General features: G+C 43.3%; 1 long non-coding RNA gene across 1 annotated transcript; it reads right to left on the bottom strand.

Moving 5' to 3' along the window:
• Positions 1–238: 238 nt before the first annotated feature.
• LOC308473722 lies at positions 239–12,161 on the bottom strand. The gene is made up of 3 exons (XR_013984246.1): positions 9,639–12,161; positions 7,740–7,805; positions 239–1,622 (listed from the first exon to the last, which is right to left on the bottom strand). It is a non-coding gene; the product is annotated as an uncharacterized lncRNA (long non-coding RNA).
• Between the last annotated feature and the right edge of the window lie 7,002 nt (positions 12,162–19,163).

The raw sequence follows: 19,163 nt of genomic DNA, 5'->3' as shown, positions 1-19,163 counted from the left end.
TTTCAGGCTGAGGGAGCTGATGTTTGTCCACAGACAGCTTTCTGGGTCATGTGGCCAGCATGACTAAACCGCTTTTGGTGCAACAAAACACTGTGGTGGAAACCAGAGCGCCATTTACCTTCCTGCAGCAGTGGTACCTATTTATCTACTTGCACTGGTGTGCTTTTGAACTGCTAGGTTGGCAGGAACTTGGACCGAGCAACGGGAGCTCACTCTGTCATGGGGATTGGAACTGTCAACCTTCTGATCAGCAAGCCTGAGAGGCTCAGTGGTTTAGACCACAGCGCCTCCTGCATCTCTACCATGGATTATCTAACTCTATGCTGAATCACATCCTCAGCGGTATTTTCTGCTGAATAAGAAACATACCTGATGAGCCACAAGCCTCCCGTCTATTTGATCTTGTTCAAGTGAGACCAGCTTTTTGGTTTGTACACTTCTGTGGATCTCTCAACCCTTGCTTTGCAGCTTTTTGAATTATGAGGGAAAGGACCTTTGGAGGGCCAGAATAAGAGGAATTAGCTTTCCTTCCTGGTCCATCACGACAGGTAAGAGGGTCCCCAACTGGCAGTGGTCCTAGGGTGGGAGCTGTGTCCCTCTCTCTCCCTAAAAAGGAGGATGTCATCTTCTAAAGGTGAACCCTATTATTTCTCAAAAAGTCTGTTTGGTAGTCGCAACTGCTGAAATGTTATAATCCAGGGAACAATTTGTACAGGGATGATCCCCCCAAACATCACACACCTCAAATCATCATTATTTTTCTCTCAAAACATGATTTGACTACAAGCCGCCTTCCACCCACATGTTGACCAGAACATCTATGCCATTGGTTGATATGATAATTTTACTTGATAAAGAATGTCACAGTGTAAGTCAATGTGGAGCCTGACTTTTCATGAGCTCATCTTCATGGTATGTTACCATCCATGGTATGAAACATATCCTCTTCAGCCAAGGTTGCATGTGCTTCCTGGGAACAAAAATGTGAACATAGTCCTCAGATAACCACACTTCTAGTTACAGGTAGGTAGCCATGTTGGTTTGCCATAGTCGAAACAAAATAAAAAAATTCCTTCCAGTTGGTCTCTAAGGTGCTACTGGAAGGATTTGTTTTGTTTTGTTTAGATAACCACACGTCCTTAAGGATTGTGCTTGAACCTCTTTGGAGATGCAATTCTTCATGGTGCTGTAACAAAATGGGGAAGGCTCCTGAAATCACTCACTGCTGTATGGCACCTGTGGCTGGCTCATCTGACTCCTTCAGAGCCTTCTCTTGCTGGAACAACTGCCCTGTCAAAAACAATATATATATAACTGCCATTCATCTTTCTAAATTATACAGGAGAGTGTCTTGCCATAAAGCTTTCAGATGTTGGTAGAAGCAGATGTTGGTAGAAAGAGGAACATTCTGTCAACTAACATGCAGTCTAGGACAGATGATTTCTGACTGATAATTCTCCCTTCAAGTAGTTGAAATCGTGTTTGCATTCTTGTCACTCAGAGCAAATGACACTGGTCTTTGAAAAATACAATATTTATCTGCTTATTTTCTTGCTAGGGCTAGGGTGCAGGAAATGTCTCTTCAAATCTTCTTCCATCTTGGCTCCAAGAATCTTTTCATCCTTTGAGAGGAAAGATGGGATGTAAATATAAAAATGGAGCAAATGAATAAATAACCAATTCTTCTGAATTTTTGCACTTTCAAATGCAGAGCTGATTTTAAATGACGGGTGTTAGGTTGGTTGAAGGTTCATTGGCTGATGTTTTTGAGCCGTTAAATTGCCTTTGGGACTGACTAACACGTTCAAGAGAGGATGGTCAGTTACAATAAAGGGTCTACTTCAAAGCCCACCAAGAACTTGGTGAAATTAATGATTTCATCCCAGCACCATGCTTCTTAAGTCTAGCTCACTGTGTTCTCGAGAGGATGAAACCATCATTACCTGAAGTCACATCCACACAATACATTTAAAGCACTCTTATACCACTTTAATACACATCCCAAAGAATTCTCAGAACAGTGCTCCTCACAGAGCTATGATTCCCAGCACCCTTTACAAAATACAGGTTCCCCAAAGAACTACAGGTGAGGCACTCAAACTATATCCTTGTTCTTCCTGTGTGTGGCAATTATTCTGTCCGTGATGTTTCTTCCTGTCTTTATAAAACGCTTTGTCTATCTTTTCCCGGTTGTTGCTGTTCTCCAGGCACAGGAAAACTTGGCCCTCCAGATGTTTTGAGACTACAATTCTACATCCTTGACCACTGATCCTGTTAGCTAGGGATGATGGGAGTTGTAGCCCCAAAACATCTGGAGGGCCAAGTTTGCCTATGCCTGCTGTTCTCCATCATGCATTGGGTGGAGCTAATATCCCATTGTTGTTTCAGAAATTTCTCCATTGCTCTGTCCGAAATAAAATAACTATTCATAAAAGATTCATAACCTGGCAGGGATATGTCAGTAACTGTTGGTACATAAAGAGAAGCATATTCTGCCAGGCATAACCTTGCTATAAAATAATGGGGTGGGCCTGTTTAAAGACACACTGTAGAGCCCAGTTGGATAGATGTGTCTAAAACAGGATGGGTAAAAATTAAGCAGGCAGAACTTGCTCATTTCAGGGGGGAAGACGACAGTGTAAGAATTGCAACAAGATCACTGCACCTTTAGTTTAATTCAGTATTTCAGCCAGCCAGCTAATTCATCCCATTAAAGTTTTCAGTTTTTCTTTTCTGGCTGACATTCAACATTCTGTGACTACTGAGCATCAGTGGAATAAGCTTTATGGCTCTTTAGTCATACTTGGGTTGTTTCTTCTTCTTCTTCTTCTTCTTCTTCTTCTCCTTCTCCTTCTCCTTCTCCTTCTCCTTCTCCTTCTCCTTCTCCTTCTCCTCCTCCTCCTCCTCCTCTTGGAGTTCTACTCAAGATGCTGAGATCTCCCTCTTTTTTCCTCTGGGACTCTGCTTTGGTTCCAGTCCTGTTGGCACAAACTTCTCGCTATTAGAGGGAGTGATGCTTGGCGCACCCCAGAGAATGGCTATTGTTAAGTGGCGTAAGCATTACTGTTTAAAGCACAAAACACTAGGAGGTTCTCCTGAGAAGTGCTATTGAAATACACAAGAATGGCACAAAGCCACAGTTGCAATGAGAGCACAATTTCAATGAGATTTGCAAAGGGCAGTATCCAGGTTGAGGCTGAAAGCTGATTTTTTGCTTTGATCTGACCCCTGTTCAGTGGGACTTACTTCCAGGTAATAATCACGCAGAGGATCAAGCTATAAAAACTGTCCCATTGGATTTAGTGGAGTTGCTTTCTCCCAAGTACATATATGCAGAATTACAGCACTAGTCTCTGTGAGGTCCAAATCTGACTAAAATTTCCATAGCTGTAATTATCTGGTAACAGTCTGTGTGACTGTCAGTATATAACTGACACGTTAGCACCAACGTCCTCCAGGGGATATTTTACAAAGAAAGGGTGAGATGTCAGTCAAAGCCTGGTAAAATATGGTTGAAAAACTAGGAACTAAACAGTTTCTGTTTCATGTGTGCAAAATGATTCTTGCAAGGGAAGATCACACCAGCCGCAAATGGATATAAATGCCAGCTTTCAGTTTTGGTTTCTTTCAGTTTTTCATTTTCCCAATCTTAATTCAGTTCTCAACATTTCCACGTCAGCTTGTGAATTGTGTTTTGAAGTCCTCATGAAAATTCATTTGCCTTTTAGTGCAAATTTTTCCTAAGGTACATATTATTGCAATTTTGCCTAATATACACATTTTTGCAAAGCAATTCCCATTAATAGAATGCATCGTTGCACTTTATTTTAACTAATATATGCATTCTCATACACATTTACCCTAGTATTTGCATTTTGTACACATTGCTTGGCTGGAGAACAACACCGCAAAATTCAGAGAAGTGTGAATTTTGACGGTGGCTGTCTTTTGATTTGTGTGAATTAGGCAGATGTAGTTTTGAATTGAACTGAATCCCTCCTCCATCCCTACTTATAAATCATCCCTTAAAGAACTCATCTGCACCCTCTACCTTTTCCATCCACTCGTGTGTTTATGTAGGTCTGCTAATACAGCATTTCCCTCTCCTTTAATTTATGTGAGCTGCTTTGGGAGCTTATGATGGCCTGAAAAGTGGAGGGAAAAATACAGCAAATAAATAAATGTTGATGGCTTCAAGGCTCCTGCTCTCCCTCCATATGGCTCTATATATTTAAAATAGGACTTTGACTGGGCATTTCTTCAAATAGAGGATTCCTTCAATTGTAAGCCTGTCCTCTATATGAGGCTATAGCTAGATTTAGTCCCACTCTGAGAAAACCCATGGACATGATGAAATTAGATTTATTGATTTCACTGAGACTCCTCTGAGTATAACTTAGCTACATATAACTGCTGGCTGTCTTAACTGCCACTCATATTTTTCCATCTAATTATCTCTGATAATGATGCTGTATCACCAAGGCCTGTAGTATCCAGGGGAAGTTGTAGCATTCAACTTCTTCCTTACTGCTATGCTGAGGAAAATAACTCCTCTGGAGCTGGTATTTGATTTTTTTATTATTAAATTTTTATTGGAATTTTATTTACAACATAACATACCCCCCCAATACACAATCCACCCTCATTAAACATGAACATAACATAGAGTGAGCATAATATACAACAATACAAACAACAAAATAAAAGACTCCCTTTATCTTGTATCTAGCCTCCTTATTTACTTCTTATAAACTGTTTCCTTTATGAATAAATATTAAGATTTTTCTAATTATAACTTAAATATCCACAAAGTCTCCTGCATGGAGCTGGTATTTGAATGGTGAGAAGAATCCTTCATGGCCCCCCAAAGGCAGGCTCCTTCCCTTGCAGGACAGGCTCCAATGTGAAATGCACTTTTTTTTTAACATTAACAAATAATCAAGTTTATTTTAAAGGCTTGAACAAGCTTATGGTTTCAGTTAATTTTTCTTGGCAGTTTCTTAATCTTAGTTTCTTTACTGTCCTATACATACCTAACAACTTCAAACTGATTATCCCAACTATCTATCTGACTCCACCTAACAGTTCCTCTCACAATCTCACAACACAACTTGACCAACCCGCAGACTTATCTTCCCTCTTCCTTTTCCAACTCCCAACTGACTTCCACTCAACTCCCACTCTAACTCTAACTCCTCCCCTTGGGTTCCCACTGGCCAATCACATCACACTCATTTAACCCTTTCCTTATGACCCACCTAGGAGGCAAACGCCACATACCTCCCCCCGTAAGAAGATTGACTCAGGAGGGATAACTTAACCTAGTTATTCTCCTGATCAATCAGCATTACATACCTAATGCAAATAAACATTTACTAACCTGTTATTACACCCTTCACATCCCACATAACATTGGCACATCAATTACTTTTTTCTGGTAAAATATACACTCATACAAAAATCTGCTACATCTTAGGTATTCAGTTAACTATGTGAAATGCACTTTGATCACCGGAGCTTCAGACTCTATGTACACCATACATTAATCACATAACTTCCCCCCAAAGAATCCCAGAAACTGTAGTTCACGAAGGGTGCTGGGAATTGTAGCTATGTGAGGAGTAAATTCCCACAATTCTTGGTGGGAAGTGGTGTGCTTGAAATACGCTTTCAACATGTGATGTAGTGTACTACTACCTCATGTATTTGAGGAAAAGTCAATTATTTGGGCTGTTCTGGAAAGAAATAGTTATAAGAAAGAACAAGAAAGCCTGGCTTACATGTGGTCTCAATTTCGCACACCCCCTCTTGCTGCCCCAATTTTTCCCTCCTTTTTTGTGTGTGTGTATGTGCGTTGGATAACCTCAACATTGCCCTTTGCAAAAAAAGGTCATCAGATAAACACCAACACTAGGCTTTTCTCACAAACCCAACACCAACACTTGCCTTAGGGTACTTTAATATAGCATGGGAAGTTAAATTAGAAGCATATATTTGATAATAGCACCTTGATGTGGAGCCTTCAAAAGGGTTCTGCCCTCATCGAGGGATTAAGGGCCTAGCTTAGCAATCAACAAAAGCCTCTGTGGAAGAGTGAGACTAAAACCAGCATTTTCCTCTGCTCAAAGATTTTTTTTTTTTAAATGCTCCCCAAATTCTCCTCAGTGATTTTCTCTGTGAGTTTGTTGGGGAATATACGCTGAATATTTAATGAAAAAATTAGCTGTGAAGATCTGACTGCAAGGTTTTCTACGAACAAGAGGCTTCTGTCTGTGCTGACTCCTGGATACCGTAGTAATACTTTTCTGCTGATGTATTCCCCAATGTGCCTTTTAATATTTCTCTGCTTTTGTTTTTACTGCTCTTAAAAGCTGCCTTGGAAAATTCCCATGAAAAGCAGGGTAAAAACGGGGGGGGGGGAGGGGGATTAAAAATGTTGGACAACAATGGTACTTCCCATCATATCTGACATGGGCATAATCCCATTTCTCAATTTTCTTTCCCATTGGCTAACCAATGTTGTGTGTCCACAAGGCCAAGGAGAATAGAAATGTTTTGAGGAGGCAATGGAAGCTCATCAGTGAGGTATAATATACCCTCCAACATTTCTCTGATGAAGATTGTTGTTGTTTAGTCGTTTAGTCGTGTCTGACTCTTCGTGACCCCATGGACCAGAGCACGCCAGGCACTCCTGTCTTCCACTGCCTCCCGCAGTTTGGTCAAACTCATGCTGGTAGCTTCGAGAACACTGTCCAACCATCTCGTCCTCTGTCGTCCCCTTCTCCTTGTGCCCTCCATCTTTCCCAGCATCAGGGTCTTTTCCAGGGAGTCTTCTCTTTTCATGAGGTGGCCAAAGTATTGGAGCCTCAGCTTCACGATCTGTCCTTCCAGTGAGCACTCAGGGCTGATTTCCTTAAGAATGGATAGGTTTGATCTTCTTACAGGCCATGGGACTCTCAAGAATCTCCTCCAGCACCATAATTCAAAAGCATCCATTCTTCGGCGATCAGCCTTCTTTATGGTCCAGTTTTCACTTCCATACATCACTACTGGGAAAACCATAGCTTTTACTATACGGACCTTTGTTGGCAAGGTGATGTCTCTGCTTTTTAAGATGCTGTCTAGGTTTGTCATTGTTTTTCTACTAAGAAGCAGGCATCTTTTAATTTCGTGGCTGCTGTCACCATCTGCAGTGATCATGGAGCCCAAGAAAGTAAAATCTCTCACTGCCTCCATTTCTTCCCCTTCTATTTGCCAGGAGGTGATGGGACCAGTGGCCATGATCTTCATTTTTTGATGTTGAGCTTCAGACCATATTTTACGCTCTCCTCTTTCACCCTCAATAAAAGGTTCTTTAATTCCTCCTCACTTTCTGCCATCAAGGTTGTGTCATCTGCATATCTGAGGTTGTTGATATTTCTTCCGGCAATCTTAATTCCGGCTAGGGATTCATCCAGCCCAGCCTTTCGTATGATGAATTCTGCATATAAGTTAAATAAGCAGGGAGGCAATATATAGCCTTGTCATACTCCTTTCCCAGTTTTGATGAAGATAGGGACGTCCTATTCCATGATAGTAGTAATAATAATTTTATCATTTCTACCCCGCCCATCTGACGTGGTTGCCTTAGCCACTCTGGGCAGCTTCCAACATATATAAAAACACAACAAAACATTTTTAAAAACTTCCCTATACAGGGCTGCCTTCAGATGTCTTCTAAAGGTTCTTTAGTTGCTTACCTCCTTGGCTTGGTGGTTGCATAACTCCATACCCTCCAACATTTCTCCGATGAAAACAGGGACATCCTAAGGGAAAGCGGGATCAATAATAATAATAATAAATAATAATAAATTTTATTTATATCCCGCCCTCCCCAGCCAAAGCCGGGCTCAGGGCGGCTAACAACAATCAAATAATCAAACAATCAAATAATCCAACATTCTAAAACATTTCATTATAAAAATTAATCAGAAACCGGGACTGCTTCTCTAAATCTGGGACTGTCTCTGGAAAGTAGGGACACTTGGAGGGTCTGGTATCTTCCTGGGCTGTGATGGGAAGCAAATTCCATAACTGGAACACCATTACTTAGAAAGCACTATCTCCCATTCCCACACAATGAGCAACACTTGTGAAGGGTGGGGATGGACAAAAAAAGCTTCATGCTGATGGCCAGCCTGAAGGAAGGATGTTGGCCATTGTGACCTCATGCTAATGCTGCCCACTTGAAGGATGGAGACCAGCTATTGTGACCCCACTCTGATGTTGCCAGGATAAAGGAGAGCAAGCAGCCATTGTGACATATGCTGATGATGGCTGCCTGAAGGGGAAAGCGACTGATAATTGTGACCTCATGGTGATCCTGCCTGCTTGACTAACCCATGTCTCCTTTTGCTGATGTTGTCCCCTCCGCCCAAAGTCACTTTAATGTATTGCCAACCACTTTTTATAAGGAGGTCACTCTTTGCATCCTGGAACAAACAGGGGGTGATTAACCTCCTAGCTAACCTTCCCATCCTCTGAAACGCAAGTGTCACATCTCATCTGGCAGGCAGGTAAGGCCACACAATCCATCAAGGCTTTCCAGAGGATGAGATGACTGACCTCTAACATAAGGTTACCAGATTTTTTTCAAAGAATCTGGGGACACTTTTCTTTTTTAAGAGAAAAAAAAAGTTATTTAAAAAAGTTGTTTTTTTTTAAAAAAGTAATATCTTCCCTTCTGTAGTCTCCTCTGGAGTGCTAGCCGCCGTGGAGTGGGCTCAGCTTGGGTCTGGGCTTGGCTAAGTGTCCTTGCCCTCCTAGTGCTCTCCTACTTCTCCTCCTCTGCGGCGGTGGCAGTGGCGCAGCAAGGTTGGCACTCCCCTCTTTTTTCTCCTTCCTCTTTCTCTCTCTTCCTTCTCCTTTCCTCCCTGCATCGGCTCCAGGGTTTTCCTGGCCCCGGACCGCCACTGGGCAGTTGGCCGGGTGGCCAGGCGCTCTCACTCCTGGCTTGATTTGGGTTGCAGGGGGTGGTGGTCAGCGATTCCCCCAGTTGATGCGCTGGGTGTCCTCGGTTCCCCCTTGGCAGGGTCAGTGTCAGCGGCAGCCTCAGCAGCCTGGAGCCAGCATGGTAGCACAGTTGGCTCTGGCTGGCTTCAGGAGCTGCTCGCTGCTGTGGTGCCCACCATTTTGCCTCGCCGGAAGTCCCCATATGATGTGTCTTGTGCCGTTGAACCAATCACACAACATTCATTCCCTACTAATAAATCTACAACACTTAAAATATAAATCCGGGGACATTAAATGAAATCCGGGGACATTCCAGGGACGGATTATGTCCAGGGATAGATTTGTAAATCTGGGGACTGTCCCCGGGAAACAGGGACGTCTGGTAACCATACTCTAACATCTGCTGGCTGCCAACGAAAGCATCTTTCTGCATTATGTCCACTTCTGTCTGCTGCCAGTCATTTCTCTAGTAAGCTGGGAGGCAGTGAAGAGTCAGCAGGCATCACCCAACATTTGGAAATGAGAAAGCTCCCCAGAGAGGCAGCCAAGAAGACTATAGCTCTTCTCATAAAGAAGAATCAATAAGCAAAACTAAGTAACAACCACCTCGCGGCAAACTAACACCCATACAATAATGAAAATGTTACCTGTACCACTCCAAGAAACCAGAACTCATCCTCTAGACTTCATGACTGGGGGCGATCCAGGTTTAAGCATACAGATCAGATGTCACCATGTCTCACTTGATCACCTTAAACTTAATCAAAACAACAATTAGAATTGTGAGCAGAAGCTGCATTGCATTTTTACGCACCACAAAATTAGTCCAGGGAATTTTGTGCATAGGTCTTGACAGCAGAAGCCCTGCACAAGGATTTCTGCTCGCACAAGAGGGTTTCCCCCCGTCCTCTGCCTTATGCACCCCCTTAAAACAGCACATGGGGAGAAGAGTGGTGGAACTATTAGAAGAGTGCAGTGTCGGATTCCTCCCACTATATATATAGATAAAAGTGGTACAGTACTAACAATGAAACATCACCGGCAACAAAAGAATTCAAAACCAAATTCAGGAGTTTCATCTTCAATGTCTGAGAAATTTCAAGGGAATCCAAAAAAGTTTTGATGTGATCCACAAAGTGTCTAGGTGCTTTTAAAAAACCCCATAGTTTAAATTTTTCAGTGTTTTCAGAGCAAATGGATGTAGATTTTATCAACACTGAGTGCCCCTTGAACATTGCTTTGAAGTTGCCACCTTACTGCTGTAAAACAGTGATTGGAAACCTGCAACATGATAGATGTCTTTGAACTACAGTTCCCATCATCCCTGAACATCGGCCACACTAACTGGAGCTGTAAAACACCTTTCCTCCTGAATGAATTGCAGGCAGTACATTTTCTGGAAGCACTGACTTTTGTAGGCTTGGTTTGATTATACCATGTGTTAAATTATTCAAGTTTTCATCCCACCCTCAAAATACAATACAACACTTTAAAAATGGATACAGTCCATTCTCCCACAAGGGTCTGCCATCGCATTCCCCCACATCATTCTGCTGCATAGATATATCTCGGCTTGTTCAGTTGTCTTTGACCCCCTTAGAATCTTGTGCTACTCTTTGCAAGACAATAAACAGGCTACGTACTTAGCAGGAAAGTCATTGTCCAAGGATGGATCCTTATGTAGTGAAAACAGAACCATCCATGAACAAGAGGGAGGTAACAGCAGGATTGGGGCAACCCCAAAGCTTGCAGAAGTGCAAACCTGGAGGGAGGGGACCCAAGGGAGGGAACCCCCGGAATGGCCCAATGTTCAGGGGTCATGAAAAGCTAACCACTTTTTTTAATGTATCAGATTTTTTACTTTACAGCAGATGAAACAATAATTATGAATGTCAAGCACTGGTTAGTAGTCATTATTTCTCTTGATTCCACCAAATAGTAAATATAACATGCAATGAATTGTGCATATATTTATTTTTACAGTTTTTAGAGGGGCTACCTTTCACCTCATTTTATTAATAACTTAGAGGGGAGGTGGGGTGGGAAGGAAACAGCAATAAATGTACATTCTCTCCCAAGTATCCATGCAAAGAGAAAGAAATCACTTCCAGATGCCTCCATGGGACATAGTAGCTTAACAGTTCTTTAGGTGTCACTTAAAAGTTTTTATCACTTGCCAGAGGGTACGCTGCAAAATTCCTAAAAGGCAATTATAGCAGTAAGATATGTAATAAATGTCTCTTGGGTGTATAAAGATGGTGTGAGAAACAAGCGTCCAGAAAATCAAAGGACAGCCTTAGTACTGCACCTTTTAAATACCACTCTGCAACTTCCTCATCTTAACTGCATGCACTTTTGGAGATATACACGTGATTCCTCTTTTATTTAGCATTTTGCTTGTTTGGAATTATAGTAACCCATCTTCTCTCCCCCTTCTCTGCTTAGCAGCTTTAAAACTCATATAAAATACTGGCCAGGAAGGTAAAGGTAAAGGACCCCTGAATGGTTAAGTCCAGTCAAAGGCGACTATGGGGTTGCGGCGCTCATCTCACTTTCAGGTTGAGGGAGCCGGCGTTTGTCCACAGACAGCTTTCTGGGGCATGTGGCCAGCATAACTAAACTGTTTCTGGCGCAATGGAACACCGTGACGGAAACCAGAGCGCACAGAAATGGCATTTACCTTTCCGCCGCACCAGTACCTATTTGTCTACTTACACTGGCATGGTTTTGAATTGCTAGGTTGGCAGAAGCTGGGACAGAGCAACGGGAGCTCATCTTGTCGTGGGGATTTGAACCACCGACCTTCTGATCAGCAAGCCCAAGAGGCTGAGTGGTTTAGACCACAGCGCCACTCGCGTCCCTGGCTGGGTTAACGTCCACTATCTATACTCGGTTACAATGAGCTAGTTCCATAAATGGCAATGGCAAATAGCATGCACAGCACTATGTGTGGGTTTGGTGGAGCTGTAGCATATGGCTGTTGTTGGGTCTTAGGAGAGAGTGGTTGAAATTCATTATAAGCAGAGATCCATATGTATGCTTGTCCATGACAGAAACCAGAGTGAACAGAAACGCCATTTACCTTCCCGCCGCAGTGGTACCTATTTATCTACTTGCACTGGTGTGCTTTCGAACTGCTAGGTTGGCAGGAGCTGGGACCGAGCAACGGGAGCTCACCCCGTTGCGGGGATTCGAACCGCTGATCTTCTGATCAGCAACCGCAAGAGGCTCAGTGGTTTAGACCACAGCACCACCCGCTAACTCTGTATTTGGCAGCTTCTTATTTTGCTATGTTCCTACATAGAACTGTAGCTGTGCGAAATTGTTTTATAGAAAGGAATGGTTGTGTGATATAAGAAATCATGATATGACACAGGGGCATGAGGGGCATGAATATCAAAGGAATTACTTCATGTACTCTCTCTGCTCCAAAAAGACTCAAACCACAAAAGGTGGAGCAGGGAACCCAGAGACAACTCTGTAGTCATATCCATACATGTTTGAGATGGTGGTGTAAGCACCACTGAAAACATTTAGGTTTTGATTTGGGTAAACACAAAGGATTTTGCTCCAAGTATTTGAGTACAGTGGTACCTCAGGTTACAGATGCTTCAGGTTGCAGATGCTTTAGGTTACAGACTCTGCTAACCCAGAAATAGTACCTCGGGTTAAGAACTTTGTTTCAGGATGAGAACAGAAATCGTGAAGTGGTGGCGCGGTGGCAGCGGGAGGCCCCATTAGCTAAAGTGGTGCTTCAGGTTAAGAACAGTTTCAGGTGAAGAACAGACCTCCAGAATGAATTAAGTTCTTAACCCGAGGTACCACTGTATGGCACAACACTAGAATAGCTAAATGTTTATGATATATAGAAGGACTTTAAGGCACACAATTTTTAAAGAACAGCTACCATACAAAGTCATTGATATGAAAAGCCACAGATTATTTGATTCCATCCAAGTAACAATTCAACAACAGTTCCACAAACTTCAAAGAAACCAAAGAATTCAAAGAATCCAGCCATCTTCATCAGGAATATTTGTACCAATATTTGGAGAAGTTATGTGGGCTACTGCAATTTTGCTGCTGCTTCTCCTTCCTTTATTAGTTGCCATATAGAACTCATGGGAACTAACAAATGCAAAGAAATAAAATTTAAAAGCTAACATAAAATAAATGTAATAATTCCAAGCAATTACCCTGCCTTCCCTAAGTTCTTCAGTATGGTCAACATCAAAATAGCAAACAACCACCACTACCAACAACAACAACAAGCAAGCAACAGAAGAGAGAGCTAATAATAAAATGATGTCTTGCGAAATACTAGATTTGGCACTGAAAATATTGTATTGTGAGTGCTAAGCAGTCCTCCCTGGGGAGAGTATTCTATAGCTAAGGATCCATTACTGAAAAGAACCTGTCACTTATAGCAAACCTTTGCACTTCTGCTGGAGGGGGCACTCAGAGGAGGACCTCTGACAATGGCCTAAGGTTCTGGGCAGTTTCATATGAGACACCACACAAGGTACCGAGGTCTCCAGCCATGTAAGGCTTTATGGGTCAAAACCACCCCTTTGAATTACACCTGCAAACCTATTGGAAGCCAACGCAGCCAGATCAGAACTGATGTTTTATATTTTCATACCACCTGGTCCATGTTAGGAGTCTGGTCCCTGAATTCTGCACCAGCTGTGGTTTCTGGACAGGCTTCAAAGGCAGCCCCATGTATAGCTCATTGCAGTAATCTAATTTGGTGTGCGGGGGAGCAAGGGTTAACTTCCCTTTCCTCAAGTATGCAGCAGCTGCAATCCAAATTGCTAACCTTACTGGTTTTAGGAGTAGTAAAAGATGTTGGAAGATTTGTTGAGGGAAATCTGTGATGAGATGTAGGCCCTGAGTGTGGTACATACTGTGTTCACATGGAACATTAAACCCTCTGAGGATGACTTCCACTGAGTTTAGTTTCACTTTAAAGAACCACTCTTTAACATGATGTTCCACCCAAGGATCCTGGTTTAAAACAAACTCTGGCTCGTTTCATAATAAGTCAGTTTCAAATCATGGGTTATGCATCTGCTTTAGTAAATTACCCATTGCTTTTAAACCAGGATTCCCGCTTTGAATAGAACATTAAGTAAAACTAAACTTGACAGAAGGTCTTCTCCTGGTGGCAAAATACAAGGAGTTGTTGAGGAGCATGTGAGTCTAACTCTTCAGTTCGGCTTACTGAGAATCATCCATGATTTTAGTGTTACATGTGAACTGATCTATTGTGAGTGTGAGCAAGCATGAGGAACTCAGGAGTCAATGCATTTAAAGCCTTTGGAGTTCAAGAAGGGTTGGCGTTTGCCTCTGGTACGAGGAGAACTTCCGCCAGCATGCAACCCTTGAGTGCTGAATTGGGATATTGAACTTCAGAGTCTTTGACTGTGTTGCTTGACACCTGCTAGGATAATTATTGGAGACAGGTTGGATAGAGCCCATCTTCTTGCCAAGGCACAGAATCGGGCACAGGGTGCTAGCCATGGGTCTCAGGGGATTCACCCCCCAGTCTGCTGAAATTTCAATCAATTTGTGAAGTGCAACCATAGCCCCTGCTGCTTTAAGCATCTTTGCACCATCCGTGGTTGTTCAAAATGAACAGGCATGTAGGTCACCTGCTCATGGTCTTCCCCCACTATGGATCTTCTGTTTTTCTCTTTGAAGTATACCAATTATTCATATTTTTGCATCTGCACATATAAATTAGCATATGCTAATTATATGCAAATCTGTGGCTTCTTTTGACGTCTTTGCTGGTGACGCAAATGCAGCCATCGAATGGTGCCCAGTTAACCCTCAGCCTTTTGCTTCTTTTCAATCCTCACTTCTTATAATGCAAAGCAAGAAGCAGGACAAGGGAGAAAGCATCCTTATCTCCAGAGTTTCAAAGGAGATTATGCAAGTTCATTTATCAGCTCTGTTTTATGGGTGGGTATAATGAAGCTGAGCAAAAGCTGTTTACAGAGTGATCAGAAAGATAAATGGGTTGATGGAAGAGCTCTTAAATACCCGGATCCATCACTGCACCACATAAAGCATGAACTGTCTTACATGAAAAAGACGAACAGAGCAAAGGTCTTAAGATGTTTCGCTCTTTGAAAGGAGCAGTAATGATTTTGGACATATTTTCCATTATGAGCTTATAATATTTAACTGTTGCTGAAAACCAAAGGTCTGTATTGCTGCATAAAACTGCTAACTGAATCAAGATGGCTCAGTTTTAATAACTACAACATTTCAACTGACTCCCCAAAGTAATCCCAGCCCGTGGGAGAGATGGGAGCATAATTTCCACCCACTGGGCAAATTTATGAATAAACAGATCAGCTTCGCAAATTCATAATAAACAAGCGAGTCTTCCTTGATGGTCTAAAGCCTTAAAAACAAAAAAACAAAAAACTCACAGAATGATTTGAGGTTGGGGAAGAAGCAGGTTATATCCTAATCACCAGGAGGAAATAGACTGGAGACTGGGAGCAGCTGCTGGGACCATATAACACCAGTCCTAAAGGATCTACACTGGCTCCCAGCATGTTTCTGAGCACAATTCAAAGAGTTGGTGCTGAACTTTAAAGCCTGAAGGAGTGTCTCCACACCTGTTTTTCAGCCTGGACACTGAGGTCCAGCTCCGAGGGCCTTCTGGTGATTCCCTCACTGCGAGAAGTGAAGTTACAGGGAACCAGGCAGAGGGCCTTCTCGGTGGTGGCACCCACCCTGTGGAACTCCCTCCCATCTGATGTCAAGGAGATACGACTCTACTGCCGGAGACTCCCTTAGTAACCTAGGCAAAGTGGGCAAATGCCTCTTTTGTGAGAGAGATTGTCTGGTTGCTCTCAGTAGATCTTCCTTAGGTCTTCATAATGCCTTATAGAATGTTATTTAATTTTTCTGTTCATCACCATAGTTTTTTGAATGATTCTTTTTTATTAGCGAACTGGCAGCTTGGAAATGCTCTTATAAATGACTAGGAAGGGATGTGGAATCTGGGGTCTGGGGTCCCTCCACATGCAGCCCTCCAGACCTTTATCTGGCCCCTGAGACTCTCCCCTGCCATACCCCTTCTCCTTACCAGCTCCTTTAACACACTCCTTGAACGTTTTTGCCTAGCTGGACTGTCTCCTTGAACTCTGATAATAGAATCATAGAAGCGTAGAGCTGGGATCCTGAGGACCACATAGTTCACCCCCCTGAGATGCAGAAATATGCACCTGCCCCATATAGGAATCGAACCTGCAACCTTGGTGTTATCAGCACCATGTTCTAACCTACTGAGCTACCTGTGATGCCTCTTGCTTTCCTGGATGGAAGACAGAGAGGAATGTATGTGTTTGTGTAGGGACCAGACTGTACAAAGGTATCGTTTACATTCATGGTTCCCAAGTGCTTTTGCTTCTGGCTTATCTCCCCAGGTTATCTCCCCAGAGAGAGAGATGTGAATTAAGGCTCTGCAAGCTATCAGCTCTGGAGATGTGATGTGGGAGTGGCAGGCTTTGGCTGTATCAGAGGGTTTAAGCTGTGCCTCCACCTATTCTCAATCTGTATATTTGGGAATCAATTGAATACTGCATTAAAAGACACCACAAGCCCCATGTGGCCTCCTCCCAAAGGAAACCTGGGAAAGTGCTTCACACGTGGGACTTTTAACTGCTTGGAGAAGTGAGGAGAGCATAATAGTATTTTATAGCTAGACCTGGCAGTATAGCACATGTGCATATTATTGGGTAAAGGTAAAGGGACCCCTGACCATTAGGTCCAGTCGTGACCAACTCTGGGGTTGCGGTGCTCACCTCGCTTTATTGGCCGAGGGAGCCGGTGTACAGCTTCCGGGTCATGTGGCCAGCATGACTAAGCCACTTCTGGTGAACCAGAGCAGCGCACGGAAACGCCGTTTACCTTCCCGCCGGAGCGGTACCTATTAATCTACTTGCACTTTGACGTGCTTTTGAACTGCTAGGTTGGCAGGAGCAGGGACTGAGTAACAGGAGCTCACCCCGTTGCGGGGATTCAAACCGCCAACCTTCTGATCGGCAAGTCCTAGGCTCTGTGGTTTAACCCACAGCGCCACCCGGGTCCCTGCTATATTATTGGGTAGGAGTGATAAATGTCCTTTAAATACTTGTTTTATGTCCCTGGGATTGAGCACCAGTGCTTCCATAATCTCTGGAGACCCAACTCTCTTGCTGTTGTGCCCATAAACCTCAACAGCAGCACAGAGTTCCACTGGTGTGTCCTTGATCTCAGCATCCTTGAATATTACACTCTTGTCCCGGCCTCCTGCTGCCAGTCAGCTGCATCACCCCATTGGTTCCTCCCACTTGTGCACAAGAAATACCAGCAGGAGCTAAGCAACTGCGGCTGTTTGAATGACAGGGAGAAGTGTGCCTCCCTGGGTGACGTGCACTCTCAAAAACTAAAAGGCCTTGAATTATGGCTGGGGGAGGAATCCAGGGAATCATGATTCCAAACTGGATGCACCTGGTCGGAGCTGCCCGGACCAATGTGAACATCAGGGGAAGAGTTTCCTCCAGAACCCCAGCATTGCCAGATTCTCTTATAGCCTTATTCTTGGTGATGCAAGCCAAATTGGCACTCCAATGTAGGATCAGATCCTGAATAATAGATGTTTTTCCACATACCATTATGGGATTTAGCAACACTGCCTCAAATGAACTGGCTTTATGTACCTTAGAAGACTAAAAAGTAGGTACAGTGGTACCTCGGGTTAAGTACATAATTCGTTCCGGAGGTCCGTACTTAACCTGAAACTGTTCTTAACCTGAAGCACCACTTTAGCTAATGGGGCCTCCTGCTGCTGCCATGCGGCCGGAGCACGATTTCTGTTCTCATCCTGAAGCAAAGTTCTTAACCTGAAGCAGTATTTCTGGGTTAGCGGAGTCTGTAACCTGAAGTGTATGTAACCTGAAGTGTATGTAACCCAAGGTACCACTGTATTTCTGGCCTTGTTTTGTTTTCATTCCAGCCACTCTGCATGTCACACTTTGGCAATCTTCCTATCATCACAACTTCAAAGGTAGAAATGGTAGTGTTCCCCTCCCTGTAATGCAGAAAAAACTAAAGCCAAGGTTCCTGAATTGATATAAAGCTGGAGCATTAATAACAAGTGCTAGATTTTGCAAATCTTTCCATGTCATTCTAAAATGTGCCAATCCTGACATTTCTGCTGCTAAGGATGGGGAGCAGTTTCAGATGGATGCTGAAAACCTGGCACTTTCATCATCTCAAAAAATTATTGATTGCCTCAATTGTCTAGCAGTCTCTGACCACTAGGCAGCCAACCTGTGTTTGGGCAAGATCCTATCAGAGTCGAAATCTTTTAAAAGTCTCATTGCTTTCAATGCAAAATATTTAAATATGCTTAACCATCCTGTTGAAAGCCATTTAAACTTGCTTCGTTTTGGCTGGATCACGACTGCTGATACAAATACACATCGATATAATGAAAATAATAACGGTTGTCTCCATAAGCTCATTGGGATAAGGTAGGAACCTAATCACACAAACTGTGTTTGTTCACTTTGCACGTTGTGGGTTAGACAGGAGAGAACCTCAGCTGGTAGGAGCGGGGCCTTTACAGCGGTGGCAGACTTTGGGATCTCAATTTTCAGTGGCGTCCTGTGTTAAAATTTGGTGCCCCCTGCCTCTCACGCTTCGTTCTACAGCATTGTGTTGACGGCCCCAGCAATGTGGCGCCCAGTGAGACTGCACGAATCGTGCCACCCTAAAACCGCCTCTCTTCACAGCAACTGTGGAATGATCTGCAAGATTGTGGTTTTCTGCCTGCTTTTAGGAAGGGTTGCAAGATGTTCCTGTTCTAGCCAGCTTTTGGCTTGTCTGATTGAGGGCTACGCCCAGAAATGGGTGAGTTGCGAGTTAATGGATGCTGTTATCTTTCGTCGTTCCACATAGGCTTTGTTTGGAGCTGGGGGTTTTGCTTTGCCGGTTGTGTTTTATCTATTGTCTGCTTTGCGCTTGTGGGAAGAGCCTGGCAAACGTGTCTCAAACACACAGATGAGATCGGCAAGGGTGTGAAAGCCACGCACAGAGCTTACGCGTCACAATTTGCGACTAAAACGAAGCTGTGCAAGCTTTCATGATGAGGATGGATGTGACGC

This window comes from Podarcis pityusensis, assembly GCF_964106645.2.
Source record: "Podarcis pityusensis genome assembly, chromosome: 3".
NCBI lineage: Eukaryota > Metazoa > Chordata > Lepidosauria > Squamata > Lacertidae > Podarcis > Podarcis pityusensis.
Note: the sequence above shows the minus strand (reverse complement) of the source record. Positions and strands in the feature narration are given on the sequence as shown.